This window comes from Neoarius graeffei, chromosome 5 (assembly GCF_027579695.1).
Source record: "Neoarius graeffei isolate fNeoGra1 chromosome 5, fNeoGra1.pri, whole genome shotgun sequence".
Classification (NCBI taxonomy): Eukaryota; Metazoa; Chordata; class Actinopteri; order Siluriformes; family Ariidae; genus Neoarius; species Neoarius graeffei.
The window spans coordinates 81,428,021-81,437,431 of record NC_083573.1 but is presented as its reverse complement, the minus strand read 5'-3'; the positions used below and the strand labels follow the sequence as shown (position 1 = coordinate 81,437,431).

General features: G+C 46.1%; 1 pseudogene; it reads left to right on the top strand.

The window, feature by feature from the left end:
• Nucleotides 1-7,563: 7,563 nt before the first annotated feature.
• Nucleotides 7,564-7,682, top strand: LOC132887260 (5S ribosomal RNA; annotated as a pseudogene).
• Nucleotides 7,683-9,411: the final 1,729 nt, after the last annotated feature.

The window sequence follows — 9,411 nt, the reverse complement described above, 5'->3', positions numbered from 1 at the left end:
CCATACGCGGCATCAAGCTCATCCAATAACGCCTTGAGCAAGTGGTGCTGAAGCGCTTTTGCTTGAATCGAGTTGATCAGTTTGACCACCAGAATCATAACATGAGAAAAGTTCAAGACTTTCCCTGCCAAGGCCTGCTGTTGAATGATACAGTGGTAATTCACGAAGTCAGGAAAATCATGGTCATTATGGCACAGCGCAGTAAATCCAGTGCGCACACCGCACATCGCTGGGGCTCCATCAGTAGTAATTGCCATCAGTTTGTGAATGGGGATGTCATTATCGCGGACATATTTTTTAAACTTCTTGTAAATATCCTCACCTCTCATTCTCTCCTTTAAGTGCAAAAGAGTGAGGAGATCCTCTTTTGTTGTAGAGTACGGGAACACCATCCTGACAAACACAACAAGCTGAGCTGTGTCCATAACATCCAGGGATTTATCAAACTGTAGTGAAAAATATTCACAGTGTGACAAGTCTTTTAGCAATTGTCGATCCATGTCCCCTGACATTTCCTCGACCCTCCTCACCACTGTATTGGGGCCAAGCTGAACACTGCGGAGCGCGGTTTTGATGTCGTCTTTGTTTTTGAAAACTGTCTCTGCAGTGATGGTCATTGCCTCCTTGAATAAATCGCCATCTGTAAAAGGCTTCTTGTGTTTAGCCAAACGGTGACTTATACGAAATGAAGCTTCAGTCGCAGCCTTATTTTGAGCAGCAGGTTTTGTGAAAAGAGACTGCTGGGCCTTCAACCCCGCTTTCAGCTCAGCAACTTTCTTAGCACGGATTGCGCTCTTGGCGGGGAAGCTGTCTTTGAATTTGTCGTGGTTGGTGTTGTGGTGCCGCTACAGATTCCCTCTTTTAGACAGCGCTAGAGTTTGGTGGCACAGCATACACACACACCTGTCTTTCACCATGGTGAAAAGAAATTCCTCTTCCTATTCTGGATGAAAATGATATGTTTTCGACTTCCTTCTTGGAGCCTCTGCCATGCTAGCTGACAACATTGTAGTCTATCGACTATCACCTGCTAGAGCTGTGTATTGTCATTTTACGACAATTAATGTGCCAGTATCCTTCTTTGATCTTATTGGTCAATTTAATGCAGCCTGTAATGCTGAAAAAACACAAGGACTGGATTGAGAGAGACAGAGAGAAAGAGAGGCACTTGCAAAACTGAACATTAATCAGCCATAACGTATTTGTTATTTTTCTATTATTTTTGGGATCTACAGGGAATGTTTCAAAGATCGACCAGTCGATCGCGATCGACGGGTTGGCGACCACTACTGTAGGATAAAAAAGGGGGGAAACATGAAGGAAATTTAGTGAATGAACATTCCTATTCTCTGTGTTTCTGTGTGTTGAGCTCAAGTGGCCTAGTGTACTGAGAAAAGTTGTTTTTCCACATGCTATAATTGCCTTTCTGTGGCCTTGGCTGGTGATAAGCAGGGTGTCTGAGTTCCTGCACATCCCAGAGCATGCCAGGTGCACGCTTTAACAAAGCTTCATAGAAAATCTCGAGCCAATCATGTGAAGATGTGAGCAGTAAGCGAATGCATTTAGAGTATAATAGATAACAGTCACTAAGATACAACTCAGAATGCGTGTACTCTCGGCATCACTGAAGTGGTGTCTTCTTCTCTTCTTTTCTTCTTCTCTTCTTCTTCTTTTTTCTTTTCCTATTTTATATATCTGTTTTATATGATCTACTACAATAAATAACTGAAAAAACAACTGCTAAGCATTCTGAAGTGTTTATTAGAAGTTTCCATTACATGGGACACCATCTTGGTTAAATGATTTATATAGTGATCTGAAAGGTAAGCAATGTTAGTGGCGGCCAGCATAATCTTAAAATAATTAAACTAAAAATTGGCCCTCGAATCTATTTGTTCACTGGAAGTGTTAATTAAGCTGGTTATCTACAATTCAGCGTGGGGTTGAGAAGTAAACATGTTAATATCTTTATAAAAAAATATGTTGACAGTAAGGTTGGCTAGCTTGCTGTGCCGCGAGTAGAGCAAACATTCCATGGGAATAGTGCAGGGTGAAATATTCTTTCAGTCAATTGTTTTACATCATTTAAGTTATTTTCTCACCATGTCATATATTTTGAATGCCTTAGTTATGTGCATGTGCCATAATGTATTATTTTCAGTCTTGGAGTATTATTTTGACACAGTAGGTTGGTTTATTTATTTATTTATGCACATGAATATCATTTCTAAAGGGAAAAATGTTTTTGTATATTGATCTGAAAGATCTGAAAGGGCAATGGAGTCAGCAGCCAATAAAGTGTCGACAAGTCTCAGCCACAATCCAGAACCCCAGTCTCCGGTGCTTCATTCTCTCCCCACTCATCAACCCCATCACAACAATAAAACACAATGCAGAGTACCTGGGTGTGTAGGGAGGCTTCAGCATGTCAGAGAGGGTTACACACACACAATATATATATATATATATATATATATATATATATATATATATATATATATATATATATATATATATACACTGTGTGTGTGTGTTACATAGATAGAGTTGATTAGTTGCATTGTGGGGGTGGTTTGGCTCCATATGTCCTTTCAAAGAGAACACCATTGTAAATTACGACAAATGTTTCTGACTGATCACCGATAACCTGTGATGAAACAATTCTATTTTGATGCAAATAGTCTCTTCCAGTATGACCTCAGCCTCTGGCCCAGGTTATAAGTGTTCACTGAATGGTTTGATGAAAATCAAAATGATATAGATCAAGTCATGGTATGACCTTCACACCAAAACTCAAACAAATTGAACACTCTAACAAATCTTTAACTTTGGGGAACAGAGGAACTGGAAGCAAACTTGGAACAGGTGTGTTATTTTTATTATGACACTTTTCAGTGGCAACTTGACACACAAACAGACACACACACACATGGAGAGACGCTGCTCTCTTTCTTGTTCCTGACTGTTTGAAAGACCCACAGAGACACAGGTTAATAGACAGTCAGTAATTTGACACAGGTGCATCTCATCACATGCTACCTACTGGTTCAACCTGCCTCCTCACCATTCACAGCCGACGCTCGACCATGCCCCTGCTGCCACATACACCCACTGCCGACTCAGGCTGGGGAGCCATCCGGCCTAGAGCTGACACCACCCCACCCCCGGCAGAAGAGGTAATCCACCACCACCATCTGTGCCCCCGGCCTGTGGACCACCTCAAATTTAAAGGGCTGAAGGGCCAGATACCAACGAGTGATCTGCATGTTGGCATCCTTCATGTGGTGGAGCCACTGGAGTTGGGCATGGTTGGAACAGATGGTGTATGGGCATCTTAGCAGGTAGTACCAGAGAGTGAGGACCATCCACTTGATAGCCAGACACTCATTCTCTATCATGCTGTACTTTGACTTTCACATGGAAAGCTTGCGGCTGATGTACAGCACCAGATGCTCCTCCCCTTTCACCACCTGGGACAAAACAGCCCCCAGCCCTCTGTCCAATGTGTCGGTCTGTAAAACAAAAGGGAGAGAAAAGTCAGCAGAGTGCAACAGTGGTCCCCCACATTAAACCACCTTTACTTGAGCAAAAGCCTGTTCACATGGATCCATCCACTGGAATGGATCTGGCACCCCCTTTTTAGTGAGGTCAGTCAGCAGGCTGGTGATGTCCGAAAAGTTAGGCACGAGCTGCCTATAAGAGCCAGCCAGCTCCAGGGGCTGCTGCACCCCATTTTTGGTCTTAGGTCTCAGGCAGGCTGCAATTGCTGCAGTCTTATCAATTTGGGGATGCACCTGCCAATGACCCAAATGGAAGCCTAGATACCATACTTCGACCCACTAAATTGCAAACTTCTTCAGGTTTGCTGTGAGCCCAGCGCACCTCAGTGACCTCAGAACCCCCTTAAGGTGTTGTAAATGCCACACCCATTAATTACGATAGATGATTATGTCATCTAAGTGGGCCACCGCCAGAGGTGGAAAAACCCGGGTGCAGAAAGTAAAAACCCTGCCACATTTTTGCTCCAGCCAATTCAATGAACCAGCTGATCCTAATTACCACATCCCCTAAGCCAGGTTGATGAGCTAATTGGTGAAATCACCTGTGTTGAGAGCACAGGCAGAAGGAAAACCTAAGCAGGACTTTTACTTTGTCAATCCAGTTTTTCCACCTCTGGCCACCGCATGTACATTGTGGGGATGGAGAATTTCGTCCATGAGACACTGATATGTGTCCGGAGCCCCAAACAATCTGAAAGGAAGGGTGACAAATTGGTGTAAGCCAAATGGAGTGGAAAAGGACATTTTTTGTGGGATAATGGGGGTCAAGGGGATCTACCAATATCCCTTTGTTAAATCCAGTGTTGAGTAAAAGCAAGCCATGCCAAACCAATCAAGCAGTTCATTAATATGAGGCATTGGATATGCATCAAATTTAGACACCATGTTGACTTTTCTATCGTCTACACAGAACTGGACTGACTCATTGGTCTTGGGAACCAAGACCACCAGGCTGCTCCAGTCACTGTGCAACTCCTCAATTACTCCCATCTTAAGCATAGCCTGGAATTCGTCCCGAACCACATTTTTGTTGTGCTCGGGGAGCCGATATGGGCAGCTGTGCATCACCACCCCTGGGGGAGTCTCAATGTGGTGTTCTATGAAGTTAGTGCAACCAGGGAGGGATGAGAACAGATTAGAGAATTCCTCCTGCAACCTAATTATCTGTGCTCTCTGGGAGGGTGAAAGGTGGTCTCCACAGGGACCAGAATGAATTGGGCCACACTTTTTTGACTTACCTCCAGTCTCAGCTCCACCCTCTCTGGAACTACCATCGCCAGAGCCACAGGGACCTCCTCTTTCCACAGTTTTAGGAAATTGAGGTGGTAAATTTAATGTGTTGCCCCAATCTGGCCATTTGACCTCATAGTCAACCTCCCCAATTCGCTGTGTGATCTCAAAGGGTCCTTGCCACTTGGTGAGCAATTTTGAACTTGAGGTGGGCAGTAAAATGAAGAGTTTATCTCCATCCATCCATCCATTATCTGGAGCCACTTATCCTGCACAGGGTCGCAGGCAAGCTGGAGCCTATCCCAGCTGACTATGGGTGAGAGGTGGGGTACACCCTGGACAAGTTGCCAGGTCAAAAACTTTATCTCCCAGTGCAAATTCCCTTAGCCATGCCCCTCTGTTGTCCAGGTGAGCTTGACGTTCTTGGGCCTATAGCAAATTATCCTGGGTTATGTGACTCAGTGTGTGGAGTTCAGGTCAAGAACATATTGAATTTCATTTGTACTTTGAGAAAGCTCCTCCTCCCAATTTTCTCTAATGATGTCAAAGACACCATGGGGCTTGCGTCCATACAGCAATCCAGTGGAGGCTTGTGGGAACTCACACACTGCAAACAATAGAGGGTCAAGCCACCTGTCTCAATTTTTAGTATCCCCATGAAAGAACTTACAAATCATGCTCTTAAGGGTTTGGTTAAATCATTTGACCTGCTGGTCCGTTCACAGCTGTTAAACACTAGTATGAATCAATTTAACTCCCAATAATTCATATAATTCACACAGTGTGCATGACATAAACATAGTGCCTTGATCAGTCAGGATTTCTTTCGGAATCCCGACTTGGGAGATAATGCGGAAGAGGGCCTCTGGAACACTGGGTGCTGAGATATTGCCCACATACAGATCGGTTTAATGGCCCAATGAGATCTGTGCCAATTCATTTGAAGGGGATCTCCATCAGTGGCAATGGGCGCAATGGCACTTTTGGTGTGGCCACTGAATTTACCAGCTGGTGTTTGCAACATGCTGCACACCACCTGCCGATATCAGTGTGAATCGCCAGCCCATAGAAATGGGCCATGAGATGATTCAGTGTTTTATCCTGCCCCAAATGGCCAGCTATAAGATTATGATAAGCCACATGGAATAAAAGTTCCCCATGGCTCTTCAGGACCAACAACTGTGTCATCTTTTTTGTTTGAGTGTCCTGTGTCACTTGATACAGCCTATCCTTAATAATACAAAAGTACGGGAAGGAAAGTGTAATGTTAGGCTGGAGGATTTGGCCATCAACTACTTTCACTTGGTCAAAGGCGTGTCTCAGAGACTCATCATGTGCCTGCTCCAATGGGAAGTCCCCTAAGGGATTCCCCAGAGAGGAAGGAGGGCTCTCCCCACTCTCTGTGTCATCATGATGTGGAGCTAACATGGGCATGCCTGAGACTGCCTACCCAGAATATGTTGCGGTGGGATCCCCCCATGACTTGCTACTGCAGGACTCACCCACCACTATCTGTTTCATTAATGTTTTAAACCCTGGCCAATCAGTTCCCAGAATCAGGGGGTGAGTGAGCCTCAGACTAACCACGGCCTCAACGCTATGATTTTCTCCCCGGAAATGGATAGTGACTAGCATCAGTAGATATTTGTGTATATCACCATGCACACACTTAACCATCACCAAATGTGCATTTCCCAGTGACCCGCATTGAATCAGGCTTTGATGTATGGAGGTCTGATTACACCCCAAATCCACCAAGGCCTGAAGTGCACCCCCTTGCATACTCAGCTATCCTGTATGCCCCCGCTCGATCAGGGGAAGCCTGAGGTGCATCAGGGATGCGAATCAGTAGCCAGTGTAGTATTTCTCTGACATGGGTGGAACAATGAAGCATGGCAGGCGGGACATGATGTTCACACAGAACTTTATTTTATTCATTTTGCTTTTCAGTTTTACTTGGCATGGTTGTATACACACACACACACACGTGTTCTCATTGGGAGAGCTTCCGTCTTGTCACTCTCTCCCTCCTTTTCTACCTTCCATCTTCACTGCAAAACACACAAACACAACATTAATCAACAACAGGTGTACTGACTTTGCCACTCACCTTCCCTGAGAGAGAGAAGTCAGGGGAATGTAAAAGTGGCCCCCCACACAGTGCAGCTTTTATTATAGTGACGGCCTTTTGGCACTGCTCCGTCCACTGGACTGGATCTGGTGCTCCCTTTTTAGTGAGATCAGTCAGTGGGCTGGTGATGTCTGAATAATTAGGTATGAACCTGCAATACTAGCCAGCCAACCCCGGAACTGTCTCACCCCCTTTTTGGTCTTTGGCCTTGGGCAGGCCACAATTGCAGCTGTCTTGTCAATTTGGGGATGCACCTGCCCATGACCCAAGTGGAAACCCAGATACTGTACTTCCACCCGCCCAATCGCACACTTTTTCAGGTTAGCTGTGAGACCCGCATGCCTCAGTGAGTCTAGAATGGCCCAAAGGTGTTCTATGTGCTGCAGCCAGTCATTGCTATATATGATGATGTCATCAAGGTAGGCTGCCACATAGGCGGAGCTGGGGCCGGAGGTCAAAAAATTAACTACTCAAACCGCTCCCATCCCTTGTGGAGACCACCTTTCACTGGCCCAACTCACAGAGATTACCAGGTTGCAAAAGAAATGTTCCGACATGTTCTTGCCCCTTCCCGGTCACACCCACTTCATAAAACACCACAGTGATACGCCTCCGGGGTGGTGGTGCATAGTCACCCCTACCGCTTAAGGCCATACCACTCTGACAATGCCTGATCTTGTCTGATCTCAGAAGTGAAGCAGAGTTGGGCCTGGTTAGTACTTGAATAGGAGACTGCCTGGGAATACAGCATGCTGTAAGCTTTGTGCACAGGCCGAGAACATATTAAATTTCATATTTACTTGTTGAAGGTCATGCCTCCCAATTTTCCCACAGCATTTCCAAAATGCTGGGAGGTTTTCACCCATATAATAATTAGAATGGTGAGAAACCCGTGGAGGCTTGCAGGACCTCTCGTACTGCAAATAGCAGGGGCTCAACCCATTCATCCCAATTTCATGCATCCTCACTTCCAAATTTTTGAATTAGATTTTTAAGTGTTTGATTAAACCTCTCCACCAAACCATCCATTTGGAGGTGATAGACGCTGGTGTGGATAGATTTAATTCCCAATAACCCATACAGCTCATGAAGTGTTTATGACATTGTGGCAGCGGGGGCGTGGTCAAGCGCCGGTCTGTGACCGGAGGGCGGAGTCAGGGAAGGTAAGTGGTAGAATCACTACACCTGATGTCAATTAACCTGTGTTTGTGTGTCTTCCCAGTGACCGCGCCCTATATAAAGAGAGAGCAGAGGAAGTGAGCTCTCTCCTGAACCAGATGACTTGTGTGTGTGTATGACTGGGAGAGTAATTTGTGTCTGAAAAGAACAAATAATCTAAGTTATGGAACTTTATTCTGGCCTGCCGTCTTTCTGTGCTCCTCCCCCTTCTACGAACTGCCACAGTGGTGCCGAAACCCGGGACGGAGCACAGGAAAAGAACAGCCCCATGGAGTCCTCCCCCTTTGCAGACCTGGTCCATGCCCTCGCCATGGCCCAGCAGAGCCAGCACCAGGTGCTAGTCACCCTCCGGAAGGAGCAAGAGTGCCGGTTCGAGGCCCTGGTGCTTCCCTAAACCCTGGCCAATCAGTCCCCAGGATCAGCAGGTGGGTAAGATGCAGGTTAACTGCCATCTTTATAATATGTTTTTCTCCCCAAAATAGAATGTGGATGGACACTAGTGGATAATTGTGAACATCCCTGTGCACACACAGAACCTTCACCACTTGTACTCTCTGCAATGCCTCACTTTGCACCAGGCTTTGGTGGATTGAGGTCTGATTACAGCCAGAATCCACCAACGCATGATACAGATTCCCTTGAACACTCACCAGTATACAATATGCTCTGGCCCGATCAGGGTGGTCTCTGGCATGTCAGGGATCCAGACCACTGCTCCCACCTCCATTGCAGAACACTGACCCTGGAGATGCCCAGGTTCCCCACAGCACCAGCACACCAGCCCAGGCTTCACCTTTGCACTAGCATTATGAGTGTCACCCACCTGGGGGGGAAGACACAGACACAGAAGGGACAAACAGGAGGACACTGCAGGTGTGACAGGCCAGCTGGGGGGGGGGAGCCGGGCCCCAGTGGGGGAATGGGGCAGGGATGAGGAGGAGAGAGAAAGAGAGAAGAGGCAATGTGTCCACCTGCTGCTGGAACCACCACCAGATGGTTTTCCACCAGCCCAATGGCTTGATCCAGTGATGCCGGGTGGTGACACTGGACCCACTCCACTGTTCTTTCTGGAAGCCATGTGATGAACTGCTCCAGTGTCACCAGGACGATGATCCCCTCAGCATCACGGTCCTCTGCTTTCAGCCACTGCCGGCAGGCATTCCAGAGCTGTTGGCCGAATGCAAACCCATACGAAAAAGAACAGTAAAGAACTTATAAGAGTTTACCACTGTCTTAGTAGTAAATCCTTATAAATATAAGGATAAATCCTTATAAGGATTTATAAATAAATATATATGCCATGTATGATTT